A 12,200-nucleotide genomic window follows, 5' to 3' on the forward strand; every position below is an offset into this window, starting at 1 on the left:
AGTTCATGTATTCACTATGTGTTAATGCTTTGTTCCGGTTCTCTATTAAAAGGAGGCCTTAATATCCCTTAGTTTCCAATATGGACCCTGCCACAGGAGGGTAGGACAAAAGACGTCATGCAAGTTCTTTTAATAAAGCACGTATGACTATTTACGGAATACATGCCTACATTATATCGATGAACTGGAGCATTGCCGTAACGCCCTAGGTTATAACTATCACATGATGAATATCATCCAACAAGTCACCGATCCAATGCCTACGAATTTATCCTTATTGATCTTGCTGTGTTACTATTGCTATCATCAATGTTACACTTGCTACAAATTACTACTATCACCATTACTGTTACCGTTGCCGTTGTCACTACTATCAAAACTATCAAACTACTTTGCTACTGATCACTTTGCTGCAGATAATTAATCTCCAGGTGTGGTTGAATTGAAAACTCAGCTACTAATACCTTCAAATATTCTTTGGCTCCCCTTGTGTCGAATCTATAAATTTGGGTGAATACTCTACCCTCGAAAACAGTTGCGATCCCCTATACTTGTGGGTTATCAAGACCTTTTTCTGGCGCTGTTGCCGGGAAGCATAGCTATATTTGTTGAGTCACTTGGGATTATTATCATATTATCACTATGAAGAATCTGAAGGATCCAAAGACTAAGATTTATCCCTCAAACACGAGGGGAGGTAACGAACTGCCATCCAGTTCTGCTTTAGATTCACCTTCTGTTATGAGTAAACTTGCAACACCACCACATGCTATCAATTCTAATATGTCGCAAGTTATTGAGGATGCTACTTCGACTATGAATGATGCTTATGATGATGCTAGTACTAGGGATGTAAATGGTACGGATAATTTCCGTTTCGCATCCGCTTCCGCATCCGTTTTTAAGGATATGGTATGCACTTACGCAAATCTGCTGGATATGGATGCGGATACGGATATTGGTGAACCGGATATCCGGCGGATACGGTAGAGGATATGGTATTGGTAATATCCGGCGGATATGGATTATCCGGTATTTTTTGTGTATTATCCGTGGTTGACAAATTGGATTATCCGATAAATTTAGCCCAATTAAGAAGCCCAAATGCCCACGTGGACCACTAATAAAAATCACCACATATAAATAGAATTTAACCTAAGCCTAGTATGAGACCAGAATCACAATTCACACGCAGCCGTCGACCTTGCTCATCTTAGCGTCGTCTTTTCTTGGGCCGTCGACGGCGGCCGCATCTCTCCGGCAAGTCGGCTGTCCGGCACAATGAGCAAATATGCCGGCGTCGATCCAAGCAACGGAGGTGAGCAAGCACTCTAACCTTTCATGTTTTTTAGATGCAATGAATCATCCAAGTTTAGGGCGTCGAAGGACGAAGGTAGGCATGTTGTATCCATGAATGCGTCCACGGCTCCACGCCATGTAGGTGCAACTTCTCTTCTCTACATGCACAGCGGGTCATGGTGGTAGTCTAGTAGATCACCGTGAGTGAAATTGGTGCTGCTCGTGGCCATGATCTACACTACACCCATACATGACGAGGTCTGAACGGTGGTCTACATACATGCACACTTAGGAATATTGAGTATGAACAAGTATGAACATTGGTAGTGGTTCCTTCTTCCTTGCATGCAGTCACGTACAAGTATGAATACCAAGTTAATTTGTAGTCGAGTAGAGTAGGCTTCATCTTAGTAAACTACAAAACATTATGAATCTATGATGTTTACTGTCTTACTTGCTACAGCGTCTAAGATATTAATTCCTTTGATCTTTCTGTAGATCGTCTGAAAAATATATCGGTAAATCATGTCTCTTTGCACGTATCATCCGATATTGTTTGGCCGTTTCCGGTCCGAATCCGTAGTCCGATATAATCCGCATTCAAATCCGCATCCGGTCATTATCCGCTCCGCTCCGGATCCGACGAAAAAATATGGTAAAGGATATGGTAAAAGCATTATCCGATCCGATCCGATCCGTTTACATCCCTAGCTAGTACCTTGCTTGATAATGATGATGTGCCACTTGGTGAATTTCTTGATGAACAAATTGCTAGAGTAATACAACATGATGTTGTTGAATCTGATGATGAGCTTGAAACTGAAACTCCTGAAACACTTGCTAGAACTAGCCTTCCTATATATGAATTGCCTAATGTACCGGAAGGTTATGCTATGAGTGAAGAAGCAACTAGAGATATTCTTGCTTGTAAGGATAGAGATGATCTAGAGAAATTACTATGCAAGTATAAAGAAAAATCTCTGAATGCTAGAATGAAATGTGATCCTAAGTTTGCTACTTCACCTATCTGTATTGCTGATAAGGATTATGAATTCTCTGTCGACCCAGAGTTAATTACTTTGGTTGAATCTGATCCTTTCCATGGTTATGAAAATGAAACTGTTGTGGCACATCTTACTAAGTTGAATGATATAGCCACCCATTTTACTCATGATGAGAAAACTCACTATTACTTTATTCTCAAATTATTTCCTTTATCATTAAAGGGTGATGCTAAAGCTTGGTACAATACTCTTACTCCTGGTTGTGTGCGTAGTCCCCAGGATATGATTTATTACTTCTCTGAAAAATATTTTCCTGCTCATAAGAAACAAGCTGCCTTACAGGAAATATTTATCTTTGTGCAAACTAAGGAAGAGAGTCTCCCACAAGCTTGGGGGAGGCTTTGCCAGTTACTTAATGCTTTGCCAGATCATCCTCTTAAGAAAAATGAAATACTTGATATCTTTTATAATGGACTAACTGATGCTTCTAGGGATTTCCTAGATAGTTGTGCTGGTTGTGTTTTCAGGGAATGGACTATTGCTCAAGCTGAAGAAGTATTGAATAACATATTGAAAAATTATGATGATTGGACTATTCCTGAACCACCGGCTAAACCCACTCCAAAGAAGAGGGGTATATTATATCTCAGTCCTGAAGATATGCAAGAGGCAAAGAAATCTATGAAGGAAAAGGGTATGAAAGCTGAGGATGTTAAAAATTTACCTCCTATTGAAGAAATACATGGGCTTAATACACCACCACTGCCTAAGGTGGTAGAGGTAAATTCTCTTATGAAGTTCAATGAAAATGATAATCCTCACAATATGCATCCTAGCCAATGCCTTTATGAGATTGAAAACTATATTAGAAAACAAGACCACTTCAATGCAAGTGTTATGAAACAGTTGAAATATAATTCTGATATGATTGCTCGCTTGAGTGACTTGTTATTTAGAATATCAAATGATGTTAGAGGTGTTGGAAAACATGCTTCTATGGTTCAAACTCAGCTAGAACAAGTTGCTAAATCACAAAGAGAATTACTTGATGAAATGAATCATAATATGCATGACTTTGTTGTTAGAGTTGCAACTAGAGGAGGTAAAATGACTCAGGAACCACTTTATCCTGAGGGATACCCAAAAAGAATAGAACAAGATTCACAAAGAAACAACACTAGTGCACCTAGTCCTTCTAAAAAGAAGAAAAAGAAAAATGATAGGACTTTGCACACTTCTAGTGAACCTGAAATAGAAAAACCTCCTGATAATGAAAATGAAACTTCTATCTCTGATGCTGAAACTCAATATGGTAATGAACATCCACCTAATGATAATGAAAAAGATAATGCTGATGTTCATGAAGATGCTCAACCAAATAATGAAAAAGAACCAGATAATGATGTTGAGATAGAGCCACCTGTTGATCTTGATAACCCAATACCTAAAAATCAAAGGTATGGTAAAAGAGACTTCATTGCTAGAAAACACGGTAAAGAAAGAGAACCGTGGGTTCAAAAACCTATGCCTTTTCCACCCAAGTCAACTAAAAAGAATGATGATGAAGAATTTGAACGCTTTGCTGAAATGCGGAGGCCAGTCTTTTTGCATACTCGCTTGACTGATATCTTGAAAATGCCTCCTTATGCAAAGTATATGAAAGACATCATCACAAATAAGAGAAAAATACCGGAAGCTGAAATCTCCACTATGCTTGCTAATTATACTTTCAAAGATGGAGTACCTAAAAAACTTGGAGATCCAGGAATACCAACTATACCTTGCTCTATCAAAAAGAATTATGTGAAAACTGCTTTGTGTGATTTAGGAGCTGGTGTTAGTGTTATGCCTTTCTCTTTATATGAAAGACTTGACTTGAATAAACTCACACCTACGGAAATATCTTTTCAAATGGATGACAAATCAACTGCCATACCTATCGGTATCTGTGAGGATGTGCCTGTTGTTGTTGCTAATGTTACTATTTTGACTAACTTTGTTATACTTGAGATGCCCGAGGACGACAACATGTCGATTACCCTTGGTAGACCCTTCTTGAATACTGTAGGGGCTGTTATTGATTGCAATAAAAGCAAGGTCACTTTTCATATTAATGGTAATGAGCATATGGTGCACTTTCCAAAGAAACAATTCCAAGTGAATGGTATTAATGTTATTGAAAAATCACCGACAATCACTATTGGAAGTTTTCAAATACCTCTACCTATTGTCAAAAAGAAATATGAAATGCTTATTGTTGGGGAAATTCATATCCCCATTGAGGTAACTTGGTGATTTATGAAGGTTCTTCGGTTTCATGCTAATCGAACGTGGTTGTTAATAAGACCTGATCAACCTTATTAATGCATCATTTTTGAACGGTATGAAGTTGATGAATTTAGTAAGCACTACTTTATGTCCCTACTTTTTATTTCTCTATTTTTATTAGTTAAATAAAATAAATGCCATGTTTTGTCTGTTTTCTGAATTTCCCGTGCAATAAAAAATGACCCAAAAATAAAAGTTCTCAGAATGCCCTGAAAATTTTATACGATTTTTTCTGAATATTTAAGAATTTTTGGTGCAAATAATACCATAGGGGGGTGCACCAGGTGGGCACAACCCACCTGGGCGCGCCAGCACCCCCTGGCGCCCTGGGGGGTTGTGGTCCCCATGTGGGCCCCCTCACTTACCTCTTCATCCCACATTGTCACCTACCTCCAGAAAAAAAATCACCCTTGCTCTCTCTCCCATGTTCTTGAGCTCAAACCCGCGGATTTCGATCTCTTTGCTTGAAACTCCGTTTCCAAAACTGTTTCGGGGGATTGTTGCTTGGTATGTGATTCCATCATTTGTCCAATTAGTTTTTGTTTTAGTGGTTTATACTTTGAATAAATAGCTACTCTTGGTGCTGCTGTAGATGTGCTTGCATGTTCAATTCTTAGTGTTCTAAGTAGTTTGAATGCTTGATGTGGCCTCTATGTATCCCTATGAGTAGTTGCTATTAGTTTTGTAAAGTTTTGTTGACAAATTTTTGTCACCTCAAAAATTTTATTTTCAGAAAATTGTACGCGGACATGATGAACTTGTTTGGAAGGAGTTCTTCGAGGAGACGATCCTCGGGGGCATCCTCTAGTGACAACTCTGCTCATTGGTCATACGTTGAACCAAGTGAAAGTTCCACGCGGGATGCTTCTACCAAAACTTGCTTATGGCCTTGCGATGAGTATATGATGCAAGTGGGCATCAAGGGGGAATTTGAGCAATATGTTCATAGTGTCGGTCTCGGTCCCTACATCTCAGATAAGTGTCAACAGCGCCATCTTCTCACTGAATCATTTGTCAAAGAATTTAAATATTTTCCTCGTGACTCTAGGGTGTCGTTTATGCTTTATGATAAATCGTATACTATTTCACTAGAGAACTTTGCTTACCATTGCAAACTTCCATTTTGGGGTTCGCTTGATGATCCAGCAAAGGTTGAGTATGAGTCTTTCTTGACTAGCCTTTGTTATGGTCAAAATAGGGGTGTGAGACAAGGAAGAATAAAGAGCATTCACTTTCCCGCAATTCAGTACCTCGCATTATTTAACGGGAAATGCATGGTAGGAAAGCAAGACTGTAGCATACTTTGTGCTCCAGACTTGAGCCTCATTCACACCGCTCTCACTGGTGAAAGGAATTATAACCTTGGAGCGATTGTTGCACGTAGACTTTAGCATAACGCCAAAAGTGGCTGGTTCTATGGTGGAATATATGCCACGCATTTAGCACGAGGGCTGAGTGTTTCACCTTTGCCTTTTGATCCTATACTTCCCACTCGGTATTTAGATTTTTATGCTTTAAAGGAGCATAAGATTCTCGCGGGAAGGGCTGATAATTTCACCTATAGTTTGTTGTTTAACCAATCACATGTTGTGGACACATATTTGCATGCGCCTGCTCTCTTTGATTATCACAACAAGGAAAGATATTTTGTTCTTGAGAGCGAGGCTCGAGCTCACAACGCAACAGTGTTGGTGGCACAGCGTGCTGAGGCCTCCGCACCAAGAGCCTCCGTGAGCTACCACGCTGACTACTACCCTCCAGGCCACTGATCGATTACCAACTTAGGCCAAAAGCCTAAGCTTGGGGGAGTACGTGTTTCTCACCGACATTACATTCATGCTCACATATCATTCTATTTGTCGGTGCTCACACTTTTCCATTGTATCATCCATGCTTAGATTTATTTTCTTGCGTTCTTCTTGTGTGTTTGAAAACTTTAGAAAAACCAAAAAAATTAGTTGTAGTAATTTACTTTCTATTCATGCTTAGTAGTAGTACTAAAAAGAAAAAACCCAAAAAGATTTCCTTGTTCTTCTTTTGCTTGTTGCGAGCTTTCCCGTGTAAATAGTTTTTCTCGTTTTTGCTTTTTATTTGCTTGTTGAAGAAAACCCAAAACTCCAAAAATATTTCAGTGTGTTTCTTTCAATTTCTTTTCCTTTTATTCGAGTTGTACCGAGGAGAAGACCACGATGAAAATGTTGAGTTGCTCTCATATGAATAACTGTTGAACTAATAAAGAGCCCATTTTACCTTGTCTTCTCCTGTTGAATAAAATGTTTTGCAGATTCCAGCCTAGTCCATGGCACTCTTGCACTATTATTATTTTCATATCATTCAGTCATGCAAGTGAAAGGCAATAATGACGATATTCGATGAGCTGGCTGTGCCAAAGAGAAACTGGTATGAACTCAACTTGTTCTATCTGTGTAAATATGTTTAACCTAGTATCCAGGCTTCAGCCCATTATGATTAAACATGTTTGCAATGACAATTAGAGATTATAGTTTTTCATGCCATGCATAAGTAGCTGGGAGTGGATAATGATTTATCTTGGATATCAACATAGCGTTAAAATGATTGTGATGTAGTATGATGATATGGTATCCTCCTCTGAATGTTCGAGTGGCTTGACTTGGTACATGTTCATGCATGTAGTTGAATCAAAACCAACATAGCCTCTATAATATTTATGTTCATGGTGTTCATATCCTACTCATGCTAGTGTCCAATGTTACTTATGCATAATGCATGGTTATGATCGTTGTTGCTCTCTAGCTGGCCGCTTCCGAATCTTATTTGCTAGCCTTCGCTTGTACTAAGTGGGAATTCTGCGTGTACATCAAAACCTTGAACCCAAAGTTATTCCAGATGAGTCCACCATACCTACCTATATGCGGTATTACCCTGCCGTCCTAAGTAAATTTGCATGTGCCACCTCTAAAAACTTCTAAAAAAAGTTATCTGTTTTGTGTGCCTGGATCATTCATGGAACGACAGGAGGTGGTCGATATCTTCCATGCTAAGCGGGTTATCCTCAGGTCGAGTGTTTATTCACTTGCCATCGCACGACGAAATGGGCGGTAATAGGGATGCCCAGTCCCAAACTGCAAACATGAAAAAGATTTCATCTCTTGAATAATCAAACAAAAACTCCCAATGGAGTCAAAACCTTTACTTTCCGCTTGGAAACCGCCACTAGCGTGCTTAGCATGGAAGATGTTGATAACTGATGGTCGTGAAGTGAATAAGAAGGGTGCATGTCTCAAAATTATCATTTATCTCTGTTATAAAAATTGAGCTCTGGCACCTCTGCAAATCACTGCTTCCCTCTGCGAAGGGACTTTCTATTTACTTTTATGTTGTGTCACCAGCTTCTATAAACAAGAGCTAGAAACTGAGTAGAGCACAACGGTCATGATTTATGCATTGTGCATAGCTAATGTTGGGTGCATCATGACTGTTTAGTCGCTGCTTGAACTTCGGAGGTGCTCTGCATTTATGTTTTGCGGTCTCATAAAGGGCTAGCGAGATACCATTATTGCCATATTATATCATGGTTGTTTTGACAACATGTTGTTATTTGAGATATCTTATTATTGCTCGCTAGCTGATTATGTCATTGATATGAGTCATTATAATCTTTAAGAGTTATTGTTGACATGGTTAGTTATAATGCTGGCTGAAAACCTGGGTGTTGTTTAAGCTTACTTATGCAAACAAGAGCAAAAGAATTCGTAAAAGTTTTTATTTCTCACTTTCAGTTTATCAACTGAATTACTTGAGGACAAGCAAAGGTTTAAGCTTGGGGGATTTGATACGTCTCCAACGTATCTACTTTTTCTCACGCTTTTCCTCTTGTTTTGGACTCTAATTTTCATGATTTGAATGAAACTAACCCCAGACTTGTCGGCGTTCTGGGAACGGGGGTCCCTAGACTTGCCTGCCTGCGGCCCACGGCGTGGCCAAGCAAGCAGGCCGTACGGCCCATCTTCATCAACAAGGCATCCAAGCCCCTCGCGAGGGTCCAAGCCTCGCGAGGCGGACGACGCAAGACTTCCTCAGGAGTGGCCTAGTCAGGCAGGCTCGCGAGGAGCGGAGATATCAAGGCGGGGCAAACCTCACGAGGCTCTCGTGACGTGAGCCATGACGAACGGCACCAGACGGGCGCCAGGCGGGCGCCAGCGCGCGCAGCGTCCTTATTTCCTCTTTCGTGCTAAGGAAGGCCATCGCAGGCGAAGAGTACCGAGGCATCAGGCAAAGGTTGCCATATCGGTGCAACGAGACCAAGACCAGGAGGACGGCGAGACGGAGGTCATCGTGGAGCCCAAGACGGCGTCACCACCAGAGCTTTTCGTAGGCGAAGACCGCTTTTGTCAGGATAGCTTGTACTAGTTGTCCCCCTTCAAATTTTCCCGCAGTTGTTGGCTCCCTTCCCGCTCGATATTTGGGAAGAGGACCAGGGCCTCTATAAATAGGACTAGCCACCACAGTAGGAGGCAACTGATCTCGAACTGATTCGGATCATCCTCAACTACACAAGCACAAGAACACCTCAACCTCAGGAGGTTGTTCTTCCCTTGTACTGTTCATCATCAGACCAAGAGGCAATCCACCACCACCACACTGGAGTAGGGTATTACACCACAACGGTGGCCCGAACTAGTATAAACCTCGTGTCTTTCTGTGTTGCGAGTTCGTCGAGTTCGTCCGCGAGATCTTAGCGAGCTAGGGCGTAGATCGGTAGGAGGGAAAGACTTCGCGCGCACCCCAGTGTTCGAACCTTAAGGGTTTGCCGGAACCCCACATCCGACATTTGGCGCGCCAGGTAGGGGTGCGCCGGAGCTTCTTCTCCACCAACTAACTCGCCGACGCTCCATCGCCGCGATGTCCGGCGACCCAAGGGCCGGCTCCGACCGCTGGGCAGCCTGGTCAGCCCGGGCAGCGTCCCCTGCCCATGAAGACCTCGACCCCACGCTCCAGGCGGCACGAGCGCCGCCAAACTCCGTCGGGCGCGGGCGGCGCGGCCAGGCGTCGTCCAACCTCACCCCGCGGCAAGTACGAGCCGCTGCAAGAGCGGCGAGCCATGCCGCAGCAATGGCGCCGCACTCGCGGCGGGAGCAAGCAAACATGCGGGCAGCGCTCACCGTGGCAAGGGAGCTGCTGTGGTGCAGACTGATGGAGAGTGGTCGGGATGCACTGCTGGAGCGCGTTGCCGAGCTGCTGGACGCAGCAGCGTCGGGAGCACCACCTTTCTGCTATCGGCTTCCTCCTCAGGCCACCGCAGGGCCACACGGCGGGCCTCACCACAACCGCGCGTCGACGGCTATGCCCGGGAGCTTCATCAACGTTAGCATGGCTAGAGGCGTAGGGGGCTCCGCCGCCCCCATGCCGCCCGCGACAAGCACGGGCACAAGCGTCGCCCCCCATGGTCCAGGCCGGGTGCCGTGCTACCATCCTCAGGACGCCACCCTAGGCCGAGCAACATGGAGCGTGGGGCACTACGGCGAGGTGTTCGGGGTGATGGCCCCGGAAGCCTACGTGCCCCACATGATGGACCGGGAGTACGCACCGGAGGACGACCCCGGGTCGTTCGTTGGAGAAGATTGGGAAGCGGGGGCGCTAGGAGTTGAAGCCTTCCAAGAACCAACGGAGAACCACGACGATCGCGCCGGTGACGGCAACTACAGGGTACCCCTAATCCCTCAGGAGCAAGCTTACGCTAACCATGAGTCGCAGGAGGAACAGATCACCGCAACGGCCGGCGGTCCCAGCTCGGCGGCCTCCCTGCCGCCAGGGGAATCGCGTTGGGGGCTGCAAGAGAGGGGTCGGGAGCCAGGCCCCTCCCCACGGCGCGTGAAGCCAGGGGACACCCGGAGGTAGGCCCTCTGTCGGGGATGCTTCGGCGACCCTTCCCCCGGCAGAGGACCTGTGGTCGCCGAGGGAACCGCTGGCATCCTCTTTCCCTCCTTTGTGTCGTCCTGGTGACCGGTCGGCTCAGAGGAGGTCAAGGGTGGCGCAAGGCAGGGCCCACGTCTGGCGATATGAAGCAAGGCCGGTACCTGTGAAGAAGGCCCAGTGCCTGTGAAGCTCGCCGCCCGTGACACTCTCACGTAATAATGAGTTGGGGCTGTACACGCCCCGGAGTGTCAGGAGCGCTGGCCTCAGGCCCTGGGGCTCCCTCCCACGCCTAGTGGCAGCACTTAGCTCCGCGCTGGTGAGAAGACTTGAAGACCAGAAGACTAGACTAGGTGCCGGATGTGGCCTTTCGCTTTGGATCTCTCTTTCTGTAGCTTTGCTTTCTGGATCTGGATTTAAGTTGAAGCCCAATTTTTATCGATGCGCGGGGGGGGGGGGCCTTTTCTCGTTTGAGCAATTTCTTGCCTTCTGGATCTCGTTTTGTCTTGGACTCATGTCCATCGCTTTTCCCTCACGAGCTCCTCGCGAGCGGGACTGCGCGAAGCACGCGCACGCCAAGCGCGCGCTAGCACTGCAACTGGTGCTCACCTCTCGTGGGGCCCCTTCTGACAGGGCGACGAGCTCTGTAGGATTCTGAGAAACTCGACTCCTCAGCTCAAAGCTGGTGCTGGCTAAGGTAAACCATGACAGAAAACTCGCACCTGGATTCACGAGTCCACAGGGACACAAACTCACACCGCATAGGCAAGTAAAAACTGCAATTTGCTTACATGAGGGGCTCCCCCTCTCAAAATGCTCTTACAAGTTTTCCAAGGGCCAAGCTCGAGTTTTGTGCGCAGGATGAAAGAACAGGGGAACAAGGGATCAGCCAGAAATGTCGCTCGCTGCGTCACCCGAGGACGCGCCACTCGCATCGTCGTCGCCCTTGTCGGCGTCATCGCCACCATCGGCGACGCCCCCGTCACCGTCGTCAACCACGTCGCCTTCGTCTGCGACGACCACCACAGCATCATCCTCCGAAGTGAAGGCTCTGACCAACGCGTCCACATTGTCCTCAACCCAACGCGCCAGGTCGCCCCGGACAGCCGTGGGTACGGGGGCGATGGCGGCGTCGAAATCAAAGTTGGGGTCGGCATTCAGGAGGTGGCTGAAGACGCGGGAGAAAGCGCGCTCAAGCAGGCCACGACCCCTTTCCTCCACAAGCTGGCGAGCACTGGCAGATCGAGCCTCCAGGCGCGTCACCACCTCGGTGAAGAAGGTCAGGTGGCTGGCATAATCATTCGAGTGAGGGGCCGGCGCCTCCACGTCGCAAATATGGCCCAGGGCGATATTGGCCCTGTTCCGGAGATCCTGAAGCATAGGGGCATGCTCGCGCTCCAACGTTCGTCGTTGGAGCACTTCCTCCGTGTTTTGCCGTGCGACGGACTCTGTGTCATCAACCCACCTCCGGAGGGAACGCAGCTCGGCATGGGCGGAGGCCAAGTCCGCCTGCACCGTGACCAGAGCGGCGGACGTGGCTTCCACACGCCTCTCAGCCTCGTCCAACCTAGGCCTGAGGGCAGCAGGCCTGCCCTCATCCTCCGTACCGGCTAGCTTCAGCTTCAGGTCGTACCTACCCTCCAAGTCAGCGCGGACCCGGGCCACCTGGCGATC

The sequence above is a fragment of the Aegilops tauschii genome, chromosome 7, assembly GCF_002575655.3.
Source record: "Aegilops tauschii subsp. strangulata cultivar AL8/78 chromosome 7, Aet v6.0, whole genome shotgun sequence".
In the NCBI taxonomy this organism is placed as follows: domain Eukaryota; kingdom Viridiplantae; phylum Streptophyta; class Magnoliopsida; order Poales; family Poaceae; genus Aegilops; species Aegilops tauschii.